Below are 18249 nucleotides of genomic sequence, written 5' to 3' on the forward strand. Positions count from 1 at the left end.
AGCGTGCAAATCCGGCGAGCTATGTCGGTGACACCGGTATAATATCATAAAATGAACCATCTATCAATTATCTATTGTTAAAATTATCTTACCTTCTGAAAACTTATTTCGCAGCTTCCTGATATTGATAAATAATAACGAAACAGGAAAACGTTCATATCTGTTTATAGCATCAGCTTCGTTATTAAACTCTAAAACATGCTCCAAGTAAACGAAAAGTTTCAAAAATATTTTCCTTATTTGAATTCAATTTATGCAAATAAGCTTACAGTGCCTTGTAATAAGATTTATGGCGACAGACTAATCCACTTGTAATCCGCTTTGTGCCCTAAACAGGAGAAAATACCTTATCTAATAAGATAGATAAGACGTGCAATTTTGTCTTCGTTCTTTTTAAGAGCGCTTGTGATGATGTTATTAGATATTTTAAGTATTTCCATGGTTCAATTTGTAATATTGATCTGGTTGATATAAATTTTTATATACATTTTTTATATAAATTTAGGTTATGAACGCCAAGCATATTGTTCATTCTGTTTCCAAAATAAGTGAAACCTGGATATTTAAATGACTAGAAGTTGGAATATAATATTAGGTAGATAAATAACTTTATTAGCTTTGAAAATGTAGAGTCTTTGAATTTTACAAGTTTGTAAATATGAAAATGTGTACTCATATTATAATTATTAACACAAGTAGGTAATATTAAATATTTGCCTACATTTTTCCAATAGTGAGTATCCCCTGAGGCAATAAATACTATCTTCACAGAATGTATCGTCAAATCTCGCAATTGGCTCGTATCACCTTCAATAAGGTTTCAATAGATCTTGATTATTCCCTGTAGTCACTATTGTGCTGTTAGTTTCCAAAAAGCACAATAAAGAATTCGTACGTATATCGTTTAAAAAGTATTTCTATTAGCTCCCTGTAGATTTGACTGTCCCTATACAAGTGTGTTTCACGTGCCTATAGGTACTTTATTTCGTGCGAATTAATTTTCAATCATTGACAACTTAATATATTTATTTAAATTATACTTTTATTTGATTGAATCACGTAAATAAAAATATATTATAAATTAGGCCAGACAAAACAATAGTTATTGTCGCTACTGAAACTAAATGCTCACGTAATTTATCTAGGTATATAGTCCATTCTTCAAATAAATGAAAAGATTAGGATTTTTGTATATATAAATTAAAGTAGAATATTTATCTATCCATTTAGTTCAAAAAGTCAGTTAGACGGGATTTAATTCGGGTCGAATTTACAAACCCGCTTGTTCGGTCTTCAATCACGCATTATTATTGTTTTCTATTGTTTTTATTAAACTTTGTCATTTCTGGGAAATACCCAAACGGCAACTATAGTTGTGGATAACTGTAAAGAAAATTTAAGACCCCTCAGAGAATAATATTATTCCAGGAAAAGAGAGGCTTCTCGACTATTCAGTTTCATTAGAACGGTTGGCACGTTTTTTCGTTGGACAGTAATGGGTATCATAAATTGACGAATTAAATTCACTTGACTCAAAAGAATTGATGTTTATGGAAGTAAGATATGAATGACAAGGATTTGAGACGAAAATAATAATATATTATTTTTTATAACTACGCGTCCGTACCAACTATGGTAGGTATTATACTCCTTAGTCCTTACTACCTACATAATAATATTATGTGAACGGCATATAGTTTTTGACTAAATTATTTTATAAATTGCTATAAATTACATAATTATTTTTGTGAAAATAATAATAACTGTCGAAAAACTTGAAACACGATAAATCAAGACTGTAACTATTCCTTGATAAAATTATAATTTGAAATGTTTGAATACATAAATATTTTTCCGTTTAATTTATTATTCTGATAAGTTAACTGAGTTTAGTAAAATTAAATATTTAGTAGGGATAGGTAGATATTTATCAAGAATGGTTCGCCTTGAGGCTTTTTCTACTAGAATTCTTGGAAAATAATTTATGTTAAAATATCTTCCTGTGAATAAAATATGTATCACCAAATCTTTCATGTTTTGCTTTCTAGTATTTAACAATATGTTTATTACTTAAATTGTTACACGTGTCATTTTTATTTTACTTAATTATTCACCCTGAATATATTGAGTAAAAATGTAAGTTCAACAAGAAATAGCATAATATAAGATGTTATTTCAGAATAACTCATAATATTGTAGATGTAATGTTGGTACCTTTATTACTGTCACTGAACTCGAATACGACTTTGATTATACCTTGTTCAAGTCACAACACCGAAACAGATAGAACTTTCGAAGACAATACGGCACTAACTCAACAACAATTTGGGCACATCTTGTCCACAATCCTACACCAATTAGCTCAATAATCTCAGGTTTAGAGACTTAGGCAACCACTACACACCGGCTTCACAGGGCTATGTAGGATGTGCCCGGGCTGTGGTAATTGCCGAGTAATCCAGGCTCACGGGTGTCCCGCTATAATTGAGATGAACACACCTATTAACGGTGTAAGAAACATAATTTGTACTGGACGGATTATCCTCTTTATCTCGCTATTGAGTTACATATGTAGGTAGTTATCAATAAATATACCAGTATAATCTGTATTGGATAGTTGATTAGATATTGATTAAAAGGTTAATATTACGCAGTTCAAATTAAACATGGATGTATCATGTAGTTCAAATTTATCGTTACAATTAATTTTGATATGTATTTTGCTAATATGTCAGTTCTCTAAATCGTAAAGTATAAATCTACTCTATTAGGAATTCTATAGGAATGAATGAGATTCAGTCGTAAATATAACTTCAATCATATTAAAACAAATCTTAAAGTTAAAACTATTTTATGTCCTCAATGCAAGATAATGTCGTCTATTAGCACGACATTCACGACATTAAATGTGACACAGTTACAGCATTACTATGTAAAACGTTAAATTATATATATCTACCGTATAAATTTACTCGCTTTGTTGCTAGAATATTCCGCACATTGTAAGTTTGATATAGTTACAGTACTTGGAACTTTGATTGTAGCACTTGAAACTAGACATACGTCTTGTACAAATTTTAAGACGTAGTTTATTCGAAGGCGTGCCAAGAGCAATATATTTTAGTGCCAAAACGTAGGTACTTGCAAATTGAAAAAAAAAAATTCTTGCTTGAGAAGATAAAATTCGATTAGGTATATATTAAACTAGCTTCCGCCCACGACTTTGTAAGTGCATCCCAGTTTTTCCCCGTTCCCGCAAGAATTTCGGGAAATCCTTTCTTAGCGGATGCCTACGTCCTAACATCTACCTTCATGCCTCAGCCCGATACTTACAGTGGTTTGGGCTGTGCGTTGATAGATCACTATATCAGACACCTTTGAGTTTTATATATATACAAGATTTTATCCTCCCAAACCAGCCATTTATATTTTAATTACTAGCTGTGCCCGCGACTTCGTCCGCGTGGAATAGTGACTGCATAGTAGTTACTACTTAACACACAATTATTGAGTAAACACGTCTTGAAACACGTACTATCATATACAACTAAATTATAAGTACTTACACATTATTATAAAGTTAAGAAATAAAATAAATAATAACACAAAAGAACTGTTAGTAAAATTTATTACTAAACTGAGCTATGCCTATAAAACTTAGGTACAGAAGAGTTCAAAATTTCCAGGATGTGGTTATTCTCCCGCTCCCATATTCCTTCTACTTTCACAGACTTTCAACTTTTCCCTTTCACCCCTAGTAAATGGCAGAACCGATTTTGATCTAAATTCTAAACCATGTCTAATCATACCTATATATTATGTACATGTCATATCCTTTCGTTTGGTACTCCATTTGGATTATACAGTATCCCCACTATCACCCCAAGGTGCCCTATATGTAATAAACAGATTAACCAATTTTGATAAAACATGACTAATTGTAATTCACACGTCATTTGATATGCCGCTTGATTATATTATTTGACCACATTCGATTATTCATTCCCACTTTTACCGCTAGATATAAATCAATAAATGGATGAACCGATTTTGATTGAATATGCCTCATCATACTTCTCACGTCAGGTCATGCCCTTTCATTTGATATGCCACTTGGGTATATTATTTGACAACTTTTATTCCCACTTTTATACCTATATCCAATAAATGGATGAACCAATTTTGATAAAATATGTCTTATTGTACTTTACACGTCATGTCTTTCATTAGATAAGTCACTTGAGTATATTTGATAAAATTTATTTATTTATTCCCACTTTTACCCCTATATCAAATAAATGGATGAACCGATTTTGATAACATTGGACTACTTAATTGTTTCTGACAGGTCGTCTTTTTTCATTTGATATATCACTTGGGTATAACAGACAGCATTCGTTTTTCTCATTCCCACTTTTGCCCTACATATAATTATTGGATGAACCGATTTTGATTAAATATGCCTCATTATACTTCTCACGTCAGGTCATGCCCTTTCATTTGATATGCCACTTGGGTATATTCGACAACTTTTATTCCCACTTTTATACCTACATATTATATCCAATAAATGGATGAACCAATTTTGATAAAATATTATGTCTTATTGTACTTTACACGTCATGTCTTTCATTAGATACGTCACTTGAGTATATTTGATAAAATTTATTTATTTATTCCCACTTTAACCCCTATATCAAATAAATTGATTAACCGATTTTGATATAATTTGACTTGTTGTTACTGACAGGTCGTCTTTTTTCATTTGATATATCACTTGGGTATAACAGACAACATTCGTTTTTTTCATCCCCACTTTTACCCCTCTACTATATAATAAATGGATGAACCGATTTTGATTAAATACCTATGCCTCATTATACTTCTCACGTCAGGTCATGCCCTTTCATTTGATATGCCACTTAGGTATATTTGACAACTTTTATTGCCACTTTTATCCAATAAATGGATGAACCAATTTTGATAAAATATGTCTTATTGTACTTTACACGTCATGTCTTTTATTAGATACGTCACTTGGGTATATTTGATAAAATTCATTTATTTATTCCCACTTTTACCCCTATATTAAATAAATGGATGAACCGATTTTGATAAAATTTGACTAATTGTTTCTGACATGTCGTCTATTTTCATTTGATATATCACTTGGGTATAACCTACAACCTACATTAACAACTAACATTCGTTTTTTTCATTCCCACTTACCCCTAAATAATATAATAAACAACTAATGTAACAAAAAAAACGCATCTAATTCGTATTACCCGTTAGCGAGCTACGGTGGCACAGACAGACACGCAATACACACATAGCGGACATAACACCCCTCTTTTTGCGTCGGGGGTTAAAATATAATACCTACGACATAATTTCAAAGACCTTTTATATAGAAAATTTACCTAGAAGTAACCATAATGCTATTCGTGCAGGTTTTAGACTTATGAGCAAAAATCTAAATAAAGTTCCTTTGACCCCCCCTACTACCCCCTCAGCATAACCACCCCCCCCCCCCCCCCACGCTTGGGAACTTTCGATATGATCATCTGGACATGTCAAGGAATAACTTTAGCGTATAATTTACGTAATAAAGTAATTCATGTATAGAATGCCTTAGCAAATGTTCGCTGTGATTACTTAAATGGTCATAACTTTTTTATTTATGAACCGATTGACATGAAATAAACACCAAATGTTAAATGACGCTTACCACAATATATTAGTGAAAACCGCATTTAAATCGGATAAGCCGTTTCTGAGATTAGCGTGTTCAAACATACAGACAAACAGACAAACAGACAAACAGACAAAAATTTTTTTAACGACAGTTTTGGGTTTGGGATCGATTTAGTAATAACCCCTGCTAATTTTTTTTTACATATTTTCATTGTACAGACACCACTTTTCTAGAATTTTATTATATGTATTGATGATGATGATGATGTATTGATGATGATAATTCGACTTCAACTATCGACACATTGATACAAGGCACAATTATCTATAAAATTATACCGTACATAATATTTAGAGATTTCAATCTATAAGATAAACATTGAAATATTCTATCTAGAACATTTTTTCCCGAGGGAATTGAATAATTATTCTTCCGCCCACTATCAATAAGCATGAAATAATATAGATTTAAGCTCTAGAAAAGTGTTCATATTTTTCCTATGGCGTACAAAACCAAGTACGGATTGCACTATGCACGCAGTCTTTCCATATTTTCTACATAAAAACGATCGAATAGCGAACTTACAACTCCTTATAAACATGCTCCAATATTTACAATTCCATAGTAACCGCATTGAATACGATATGTGCATAGACAATACAATATATTATATGAATTCAGATGTACGATTCTTTATAAGAATTGAAACGCCTGTCACGCGAGATCAGCTCTTATACCGGAAGAAAAGGAATAGAAATCACGTAGAATATTCAATTTTAAGTTTTCTATTGAATTTATATAAGATGTGCAAACGCTAGGACGAGAAACAAGTGCTTGCTTTGCGAACTGGCTACTAAGCGTGTGGATGTTCTCGAAAGTTCCTACTAGAATAGAAGGTATGATGGATTTATTAAAGTAATGTTCTCTTGTAAAGTCAATATACATTTCATGTTTGTTTTTTATACTATTAAGCAAAAAGCTATCTTCAAGTAATACGACACCTTTTAGTTCTAGAATGAATGTCAATTTCGATATCAGCCTAAGCTTAGCAGATGAAGCCACAGAAAAATAAATAAAATCATACAGCCAGATAATCATGTTTAATGTAAATTTGTGCTAGAAAAACCTACTTTTTTATTAACATTGCTTCAAACTTTACCTTTACGTTTTACAACCATAAATAATATCATACATAAACAATACAGCAAAACCTCAAGTATCTGATACAGGATACTAGCACGAGCAAAACACAATACTATCAGGGAATAGAATGCAATAATGCACATATTGAATTCAATATCCAATTGAAATAGAGGACTTTCATCCTCCGATGGGACAGCAATTCGACACACGACACGTTGTTGATATAGAGGATCGATATATACTAACTAGAGGATACCAGTTGGTCAACAGCAGAGTTTTGTGGTACACTTTTGAATTTTTTATTATAACAATTTAGTGATGTAAAGTTTACTTGTATCTGTAAAATAGGAAAAACTAAAAGTGACCTCTTGTGAAACTAAAGAGATAATCTCTTGCATCTAGAAGTTGATAGTGTAACAAACACTATCAACAGTGTTGTAATTTTTCATCGATCAGTAATGGAAATGTCATCTTCACATCAGAATAAACCAAAACGAATTTTAAGTGTGATGTACTTTCTGAAGCTTACTTTTCACATACATACTACATATTCAATGCATTTAAAAATAAATTTCAAAATATCTCATTTAATTGTGTAGTCGAGCAATAAATACTAGATATATGTTTGTTTTTATGGAGTTTCCAACTGTTATTGTAACATATCAGTTTGATATTGCAACTGGATAACTTTCTAAGAAACTCCAAACAAGAAAAGTAGTGACTTCGCACTTCTACAAGTTATTTAAGTTTAAGAAATACTGCAAAAGGCGCATGCATTCCGGTACAATTGCCTCTTTTAAAATTTCAACTTCACAATTTTATTTACGACTCAATTTAAATTTCGCTGCCTTGTTAAGAAGAATTTATACGTAAATTTTACTCCAATTTATTTACTTTGCTATCATTTTATTTGAATAACACTAACGATAGAGTTTTATGAATAAAAACTGCAGATTTTTAAATGCTACACGATATTAGAATAATTTGTTTTCTCCAGAAATATCTACAACGTTAAATCATGAAAATATTCCAAAAATTTACAAGGTTGGACAAAATTTAAAGTGACGAGTTTAATTAAACAAAATGCAAACCGACAATATGCAAAAATACTACCTATCTGATTTAAAACTGCTAGAAGAGAAATGTTCAAGAAAAGTATTTAAACATAATGAAGAAAGAAGTTACCGAAGCGTTAGTTCCAAAAGAGCTATATATCTTAATTTGTTAGAGTTCAAGCTGCAGATAAATAACCCAGTTTCCTTTATTCGTTAACTTGAAAAGAAAAACAACTAGTTATTTGACTACGCAAATTGAAGCTGCAAATACTTGTACTTCGCAGAATTTTCCATTTATAGCAAATAATGTGAAAAATGGATACTGAAAGATAAATATAAATCTACTTATTATAATTAAACATGTGTTGAGCTTTGATATGTACTGCAAGGTTGTAGTTATTTTATTAATCACATTGGCTAACAATTAGTAAATCATAGTTTGAACACCATAATATACACAGAAATGCCATGATCACGAACCAATTGGACACCACCCGTCAGGCGAAGGTCTGGCATCAATTTGATTTTCAAGTGTAGAATATTCAAATGCCAGTTTTATCCAGTAACTTTACCACTCCTCGGAAAAATATCAGAAGAGATTTGTATATTTTTATCAACAAACGTCAATAATTGCGATGACCACTTAAATATTATTATTCGTTATTTATTAAGATATCCATAACTTATGCTTTCTTTTCTTTTTTATTTTATACTAGTGGTCCGCCCCGGCTTCGCCCGTGGTACATATTTCGCAATAAAAGGTAGCCTATGTCCTTTCTCGGGTATCAAAATATCTCCATACCAAATTTCATGCAAATTGGTTCAGTAGTTTAGGCGTGATTGAGTAACAGACAGACAGACAGAGTTACTTTCGCATTTATAATATTAGTATGGATTTTCTACACATTGGAACTAACCTTAAATAAATAAATCGTCGCCTACACAGTACGACAAAATTACAAGGATTTGTGACCACATCAAAGAGCGTTTACATTCAGCGAAGCAACCATTTAGTTGTATGTTTGCGCAGCTCCCACTAATGGGGTATCTAAACTTGCAATATATCGCAAAGGCTTTTATTGCAAGCTGAGATTATATAAACGGCGGCAAAGAGGGTAATAATTCTACTCGCTCCTCCTTTAATATATTTTACTGTTTTGATTCCCTCATAAATTCGGGCTTTAAAGTATTATATTTCTTTTATATTTTTCATTTTGTTATCTTTCATTCGGAGAGTATCATGGTCCGTAAGAAGATTATGTTCCTCGTTAATTTTTATTTATTTTTAGACGAATTGTTCGTACTGAATTCGATATTTATTTTCCCAGTAGGTCGTGCAAGGGTATTATGAATTTACTGATTTGTATAAAATTATTAAGATTATTCCATATTCGTATAAAAAGTTTATAGTGAACCAAATACGTAGTTAAAATAAGAACCACACAATAACAACTTTATTCAGAAATTAGACGCTTAAATATTTAAGGCTTAAATTAACTTTAATAATAAACGAATATATCACAAATACACGGGCACGTAATAAAAACACGCTAAAAAGGTCATAACACTCTCAAAGTTCTATCAATTCATCCCAATATACGAGTTGCTTGTTCGTATTATAAAAGAGTAGTATTAGCTTGAACTTTTCCTATTTAACACAGCTCCGGGTGTTGGAAACTCTCGCCATTTGCTCTATAATAAGACGAAATCCTCAACAACACATATTCGAAAATATTCAGCAAACTTAAATTAGGTGCGCATTTGTTTAAACTTTTTAATAAATTTGAAACAATATGTCTTTCAGAGATACTTTTAAAATCGCTTTACAGATTCAACGCGAATCTCGAGACGAATTGTTTCCAAACATATGTTGCGGATTGAGGGAACTTTAGATGAATACACAGAAATTCCATTTAAGAAAGATATCTTGCTATTTCAGTACACATTTTATTTATACCTTTATTTCGTTAAAGAACAAACGTATTCCCAATACAAACTCAATTTATCATCGATAAAAACAGGAACTAAAAGCTCATGAAATATTCAGTTAAAAGAAAAGTACCTATTTACATTAAAGTGAACGTGGTCATCAGGGATGAAACTTTGTATTACCATTCTAAGAATTCAACCTTCCGGTAAGTAAGTATTAAGGCCTATTATAGTTAAATATTCCTTTTATTACGAAGTAAAATAAAACATTTTGAACATTAAAATATAATAAGTGCGTTTTATTTAATCACGGCGTGATTTGATACACGATTAAATAATCGAAATTTCGTTGCACATTATTTTTATTCTCTATCTCCAAAGTAATCATGTAATTTGCATGGTCTATGCCAAAGTATAATCTTCATGAAAAGCTCCTTATTCTATGTATTATGTAGGTTAATATACTAGTAACCATAAACGTTGAAGAACCGTGCAAATAAAAAGGTTTCCAGCTTTGTTTTATCTGCGGTGCATTAGGCACTGATTAACGAGCTCACGTCGCGCTCTGGCCGCAGCATTTTATTGAGAAAGTGATTCTAGACTCCGTTCCTAGCGCTATTTGATCTCGGCATGTAGCTTAATGCTTTGCACAAATCAATTCCGACCCTCCCTCTTTATCAGCGCTGTCCAATTTGTTTAATTTAAAAGCTCTGCTTTAGTTTAAATTAAAATTTCAATTCGTAGAAATTGAGATATTTTTATACAGTGTTGGAAGATTTATATTAAAACCGTATAAAAAGGGACTCAAATCCATTTAAAATATTTTTTATACTATTTACTTATATGTAGGTATTAAGACTATAAGATATTTCTTAAAATCATACAAGCAATATCACAATATAAGTTTATTAAAAATTATTTCTATTTTCTACTACCTATTCGAGAGCAAAGTCGATAGCGTTAATTTTAATTAACGCGAATGCTAATAAAAAGACTTGTGTGTATTTAACCTAAGAGTGTATTTAACCTAATTCATCTTGCCTCGTATGCATAATGCATAACAAAATTGCATATTCTAATAAATCGCTAATCCCAACATTGCATATTAACCATGCAATACAATTACGAATTCAATACACCAGAGCTAATGCATGAAATTTTGTACATGAATATTAACTGCTAAAATATCTGTAATAGCTAATCAACTATTCCAATAACTTTGCTAGTACACGTGTAGGATTGGAGTTATATCGACGATGTCGTAATAACGAAATGGAACGCCCTTGTTCATCGCATATTGCACTATACTGAATATTAAACATTTCATAATTTGCATTTATGGCCGAGTTTCAGCTGCACTTCCTGGTATCATTGTTATTCGTTGTTACAGCCTTGAAGGTTTTCTGTTGTGCTTATAATTTTCGATCTCGTTACGTTTCATAATTGTTATTAACTTATATTTAAGCTAACTAACTCGTCTTCGAGATTGGGGAAGAATATTGAAATGACTTTTGGGGACGATTTTCCTTAACACAAACATAAACTTGTGTTAAGGAAAACCAAAAGAAAAGTTACGCTTAGTAATGACAACATTATTTGGAACCGCTTAACTGTATATATTCATGGCGTTATTAGGATTAATTTATTTATTTTTAAAGAAATCTTGTAGGGATGATGTCTTTACATAATAACACGAGTCATGTCGCGGGCAAAGTTTAGTATATTACACATCGTGAATAACTCAATTTGATAACCAAATTTAGTGAGCAAATATCCCATGGTCCGTGGAAGGACGTGGGTTTCTTTATAGGATAATGTTGGGAGAGGGTTGAAATATAAATAATGAGTGATAAAATCACGCGTGACGGAATAGTTATAAATTTATTTAAGCAATGTACTTTATTGTTTAAGGTATAGAGGAAGTTATTTCTTCTGCTTCTCTATTTTTCATGGAAAGTTCCTGAAAAATAAAGCTGATAAATTAATTAATATCTCAGAACAATTTGTTATCTACTAAACTATAGATATTATATATACCTATATATATATATATATATATATATATATATATATATATATATATATATATATATATATATATATATATTTATCCCTCAAACAAACAGCCGTCCTCTGAAGACAAAAATGCATTTAAACTGGCGTCCACCTGCTTTTGGCGTCCGAATACTGGACGCCACTTTGATAGCCAGTGGCATTCACGTCCTATTGGTCCTGACAAACCGTAGGACAAATATCGATAGATGCCAAAATATCGCTTAAATGGCTGCAATAATATATTAAAAAGTTCGAGAAAAAATCTTAGCGCAGATGAGGCGCTGCTGTCGCGCGTATATTTACAGTCGTATAACTCGGAGATTTCCTCACTCCGACTCCGCGTATTTGGCGTCCACAACTGCGACGTTGCCAGCTCGTTCGCACCGATAGATCACAATCATAATATTTACCACTGACTGCAATTATAACAATATATTCGCCGTAGGAGGTGTACGCGTTGCGTATCATTAGGAGCCCGAGTTTATTTAAAAACTTTAAAAAGTCGGTGAAAATACAAAAAAAATTACGTGCAGTTATTGAATTTTTTTTAAAGAATACTTGAGGCGTGATCTACAATCGATATAGAAGCCAAAAATATAGTTTTTAGAATTTTTTTCTGTTTGTCTGTATGTACGTCCGGCATAAACTCAAAAACTACTGCATGGATTTACTTGAAATTTTGCATGAATATTACTAAGAGGTCAGGTCAGGCTATAGGCTACATATTATCAAGCTATCACCTACGGGGCAGAAGAGTTCGTTTGTTTGGTTGAACGCGCTAATCTCCGGAACTACTAGTACGATTTGATTGATTTGATTCTTTCAGTGTTGGATAGATCATTTATTGAGGTAGTCTATAAGCTATATAATATCACGCTAATAGGAGTGGAGCAGTAATGAAAAATGTTACCAAATTGGAGGAAATTTAAGCGATGGTAGCGGAACAGTAATGTTTATCGTGGGTGAAATTCTTTATAAGCCATAAGATTTAAAGCGAAAAGACCACGAACGTAACTTTCAGTTAAAATAGCAACATAATAATATGTTTATATTGAACGGACGCACAATAGCTTTATACGGACGGCCAATAGCTATATACGGACGCTCAATAGCTATATATACGGACGTCCAATTGCTATATACGAATGTTCAATTCAAATCTAGTGGGATATTCTCAAAATCTCTCTTCTTCTCTCTAAAAATATTTCTTCCTACTAAATGCCAATAATTCCCATTGATCCCGGGGAAATCTGTGGGGACAAATGGGAATAATCCAATATGGTGCAAGTGATGCAACACGATTGGTAATAGTATTTCCATCATACAGTAGCTTGTAGCCAAACAGTACTGCCTCAAATAGTAAATTATTCCTCAATCGTAGTTCGAGGCATGCCGAGGGGTTTCATCCTTTCATTGTGGATATCCCTAATATTCGAACTCGTCGCTTCGAGACTTCTTTCATAATTAAAACAGCCAAACAATGGAATTATTCACTCCCTACAACTATTTTTCCTGAGCAATACAACCTGGACCTCTTCAAAGCTAGGGTGAATAGGCTCCTCCTAGGCAGACGTGCACCCAAGTAGACCACATTGCCGCTTTCCATCAGGTCTGATTGTGGTCAAACGTTTGCCTATCGATTATAAAAAGAAAAAAAATAGTGCCGTATTTTTACAATTAAAGTAGCCAGGTTATTGAACGTCCGTATATAGCTATTAGGCGTCCGTATATAGATATTGGACGTCCGTATATAGATATTGGACGTCCGTATATAATATTTGACGTCCATATATTATAATATTGGTTCAGGCCATGGTAGGATACAATCCCGATTTTATCATACCTATATTTATATTGACCCACTTTTTTTTTTTTTTTTTTTTTGTGTGGTGTCTCTCAATGTTAGCCAGAAGGGCTTCTACATTTTAACGCGGACGCGGGGGTGAACTGAAGGTTCACCCTGGTAGCGACATGCACAAGGGCGTCCCCCCTTGACGGGGACCACGAACCTCGGCTTGGGCTGTCGCTTGAGTGGAGGAGGCCAGAAGGGCCCTAATCGGACGGGATATTGACCCACAAATGAAGTTATTGCCTACCTAATTGTCTTAAATTTATAAAAAATAGACTAGATAAACATTTACATAATTATATGTTTGTTATTTTAGCAACTACCTGTGATTTTTCATGTAAAAATTACAGACAGGAGCTTAATTTTCTTTATCGTATTATAAACTCTTTGGGTACTAAACTTTATCAAAATCCATTGTTACTAATACGTGTAGATAGATAATAATTAATAATAAATGATAAAAAAAAATAATGTGCATCCGTATATGTATAGATCTTACGAAATTGGTATATAAATGAAAAGACAAGCGTTAATAAAAGAAAGAGATAGTAAACCGAAATCTGGCAACATCGCACTCACAAATGCCGTTCATGCTATGAGGATGCTAGATAGTCGATGCATTAGGTAAATCACGATCAATATATCCAGGACGCCTATAATTTATGACCATGGTTCGGGGCTCAAAAATGTTGCGGCACGAACGCAAGAAGAATATCGCGAAAAATTAAATTATCCGAAAATGACGTACCCCACGGAGCTGGCTATCGAAAAACTAAGCAATATTCATTAAAACATGTTAAAAAAAGCAAGGGGAACTGGGGGACGTCGTAATGATGCACAACGTGCATGACGCCAAAAAGATTGTATGATGTAAATATATATATATATATATTTATGAATGAAAAACATACTTAGATTGCTTACTCGTAGATACAGTCCATAATTCTGTCACGCAATTTCTTATGACTGCTAGAAGTTAGAACGCCAAAGGGTTTTCAAAATATTTTTAAAATCTATAAAGTATTTAATGAAAAATTAGCGCGTCGCAAAACATTCGGTGATATTGTAAACACGCCAAGGGTAATAAAAATGTAAATTACTTATACAAAGCGCTCAAATAGCTCGCTGAGGACAAGCTGTAGTGAATCTATTCATTATTCACATCAAAATCTTAGCTGTAAATTGCAGAAACAAGATTTTACTTGGTAATTTTTACTCAAAATTAAAAAGACTTCAAAATATACTAGAGTATAATCAAATCTGTACAAACACGTTTTCAAATTAAGGGATGAAAATTAAGATTTCTATTTCTTTTTTTCTTGCAATTGTAGTATTTGTTTACTAATTGAAGAATTGTAAATGTCGTATTTCTTCTGAATAAATTATTACCTATTATAAATAAAATTATTGATTTTTTATAAGGGAGTATCTACATTAAACAATATCAATAATTAATTTATCATGTCATAACACTGTAATTTATTATCTACTAAGTAAGCAGTCTTATGTCTCTTATTGAGAACATATTGTCTCTTATAACTTAATTTTCAACAAACACCCAACAAAAGAGTTTCTTGTACAAGAATAAACTCACAAGCTACCGACCCGGTAGAGAATAAAAAGTGGATGAAATAATAATGACCATGAGTGCTTGAGAGTGCTATTTTGTAACCAATCTTCATTGTTACCGAAACTATGTGAAAAGGAAATAAATAATGAAGTACTAAAACCGGTAATAAAAGTGTCAGTTACCCTTTTTGAAAAGGAGGTCCAAAACGGATTTTTTTAATCTAGTTTTCAGAATACTTAGTGATTTTGCGACATGTTTTAAAAATAAACGTTAATCATCATCTCCCTTGCCTTATCCCATTTATTTGGGGTCGGCGCATGTTTGCATGACATGTTTGAAAAATAAACGTTATGATAACCAAATTGCCTTAAAATTTACTAGACCTCACTTACCCTCAAATCAATTTCAAAATAGATTACGAATGAAAACTACATCGTTTTAGTAGAACTAATAAGTTCGGTCTATAAATCCATTTTCCACGTCGCTAAGCACAAAATAGGAAGCGTCTACGAAGCAAAATATTATAGGTGTAAGATTACTTTCTTGCCTACCTATTTTTGCAAGAGAATATAAGGATATTTTCATATTTCCTTGAATTTAGCTAAGCTTATAACGTAATCTGATCTGCCTTTCAACAAAAACACATATTTTGCCTGTAATGTAACCCTACACATAAATTTAAGATAAGCTTTATTGGCTGTTATAAGTTGGAATATTAATTTTGAAAACTTTCGTAATTCATATTTTCTGCGTAATTTGAAATGCTAACTGAACATTAATGTCCCGTAATTATAATAAACCTGAGATTGTCACGAAAAACATTCTCATTTATTGTATTAACAATGTTTATTTATTAACATTTCAAAACAAATAATATTATATTTAACTCGCAGATTTACGTTATTAGATACCTAATGTAAACATAGTAATTACACAAACTATAAAAATACAAAAGAAAAATATAATATTATATTCCCTTTATCTTGGCTTACAAGTTACAACAAATTGGCATCATAATGAACACGATACAACCAAAATAACTCTGTCTCTTGCATTACAAGTTACCTTCTGGTGTCTGAGTTCAGATCTCGTATTTACATTTATATTACCTGGTTTTACTCTGGCTTTCGTATAAATGCAGCTGACGGAGTTTATTTCACATTGTAATCAAAAATTACAGCGTATTCCATTTTTATGCATGTATAAAACGCAATTACGTCTTGTGAATCCAAAATTTACTGTTGCTATAAATAAACTGTATTTTTTATATGAATCGCTTTTCAGAGAAAATGAATTATGAACGTTGTTTTATAGATTGCGCATTTTATGACAAAATGTGCAATATGCATGCATAAGTAAATAGTTTTGTAAATTCATGTGACAAGGCTATTTTTAAATATGTTCATTTTTAAAACTGGTTATAAAAACAAAACAGCTTAATTTACGTAAATACCTTTTATTAATACCTGGAAAATAAACTACGAAGAAGAAGCGCTAAAAATAAATAAAGGTGAACCTTATCTTCGGTCAAAGATTATCCAGGTACTAAGCTGTAAAAGCTTTACTGAAGCAAAAATAAACGATATAATTGGCTAAATTATCAATAATAAAGTAAAATTTACTACAACTTCCAAGATATGACCTACTTATTTTACTATGTTGGAAAGGAAAAAAATGAAAAGATATGTAATACCAATTCAATCTTAAGAAGTAATCTCCCCTGAGACTACGCTAAGAAGCTGTATAAATATTTCCCTCAGCAGTTTTGTAATTTTATCGTTCCAGTTTGTTTATTTTCAATCACGAGACGAGGAAAAAGGTTTTAATTTAAAAAGTTTCCCATTGCCCCGCAGTCTTAGGCTAAAGCAAAGTTAAAATAACAAACAATTTAAAGATAATTGCAGGGATACTTACCAAGATTCCTCAGTTGTTTATTTGCGGGTGGATAATTTAATTGTATAAGAATGCCTTAATGCAGCATACAAGAATTTCATTAGGAGAAGAGCTAAATTTCGCCAACACCAAAATGAGTTCGGTTCCGGAAATTACTAAATGTTCTAGTTGGAAGCATTTTGGGTATATGTCTTAGCTATTTAGGAAGACATTAACTTCATTCCAGCTAACAGCATGTATTTAATAAAGCTATAATTACATTCAAAACTAGCTAGGAGCTTCTTTCTTCTTTCAAGAAGTTAAAATTGCATAACTTTGTATTCTTATAACACTTGAAAATATAACCGGACTATATTATACATTCGAGACCATAAATTGTGTTGTTTATGGATAATTTCTGGAAATATATTTTGAACCAACTATAAAATCTACATGTTTATGCATTAGTAAGTATATCTACCTATCCATACTAATATTATAAATGCGAAAGTAACTCTGTCTGTCTGTCTGTTACTCAATCACGCCTAAACTACTGAACCAATTTGCATGAAATTTTGTATGGAGATATTTTGATACCCGAGAAAGGACATAGACTACCTTTTATTGCGAAATATGTACCACGGGCGAAGCCGGGGCGGACCGCTAGTATGAAATAAATAATCTCTGTTTTGTAAGTTCAGCTGGTTTAAAAAAAAACATGATGACTTTGAAAATAATCAGTCAGATATTAAAAATTTAATTAAGTAATATTTATTTAATGTCTTTACCCAGATTCCGCAATAAGTATACGCTCTTTTTTGCACTCACATCCTTGGTCACCCAATTTTGCAGCATCGCGTATTAATCCAACTTCATTACTTTTACAATCTTCAAATAACATTAAAAAAGTATGATAAAGATCATAAAATCTTTTTATATACAGAAGTTTAACAAAAAAGATATCTTGTTACAGAGACAAAGTAATTTTAAAAACTATTGTAGGTACATTTAAGGCAGCGTAATTGGATTGTCACTGCAAGAAACTTTACAAAGTACTTCGCAAGAATACAGTAATAGA

The sequence above is a fragment of the Colias eurytheme genome, chromosome 5 (genome assembly GCF_061535395.1).
Source record: "Colias eurytheme isolate Ceu_HAF_F1 chromosome 5, ilColEury1 Martin Lab GWU primary, whole genome shotgun sequence".
NCBI lineage: Eukaryota > Metazoa > Arthropoda > Insecta > Lepidoptera > Pieridae > Colias > Colias eurytheme.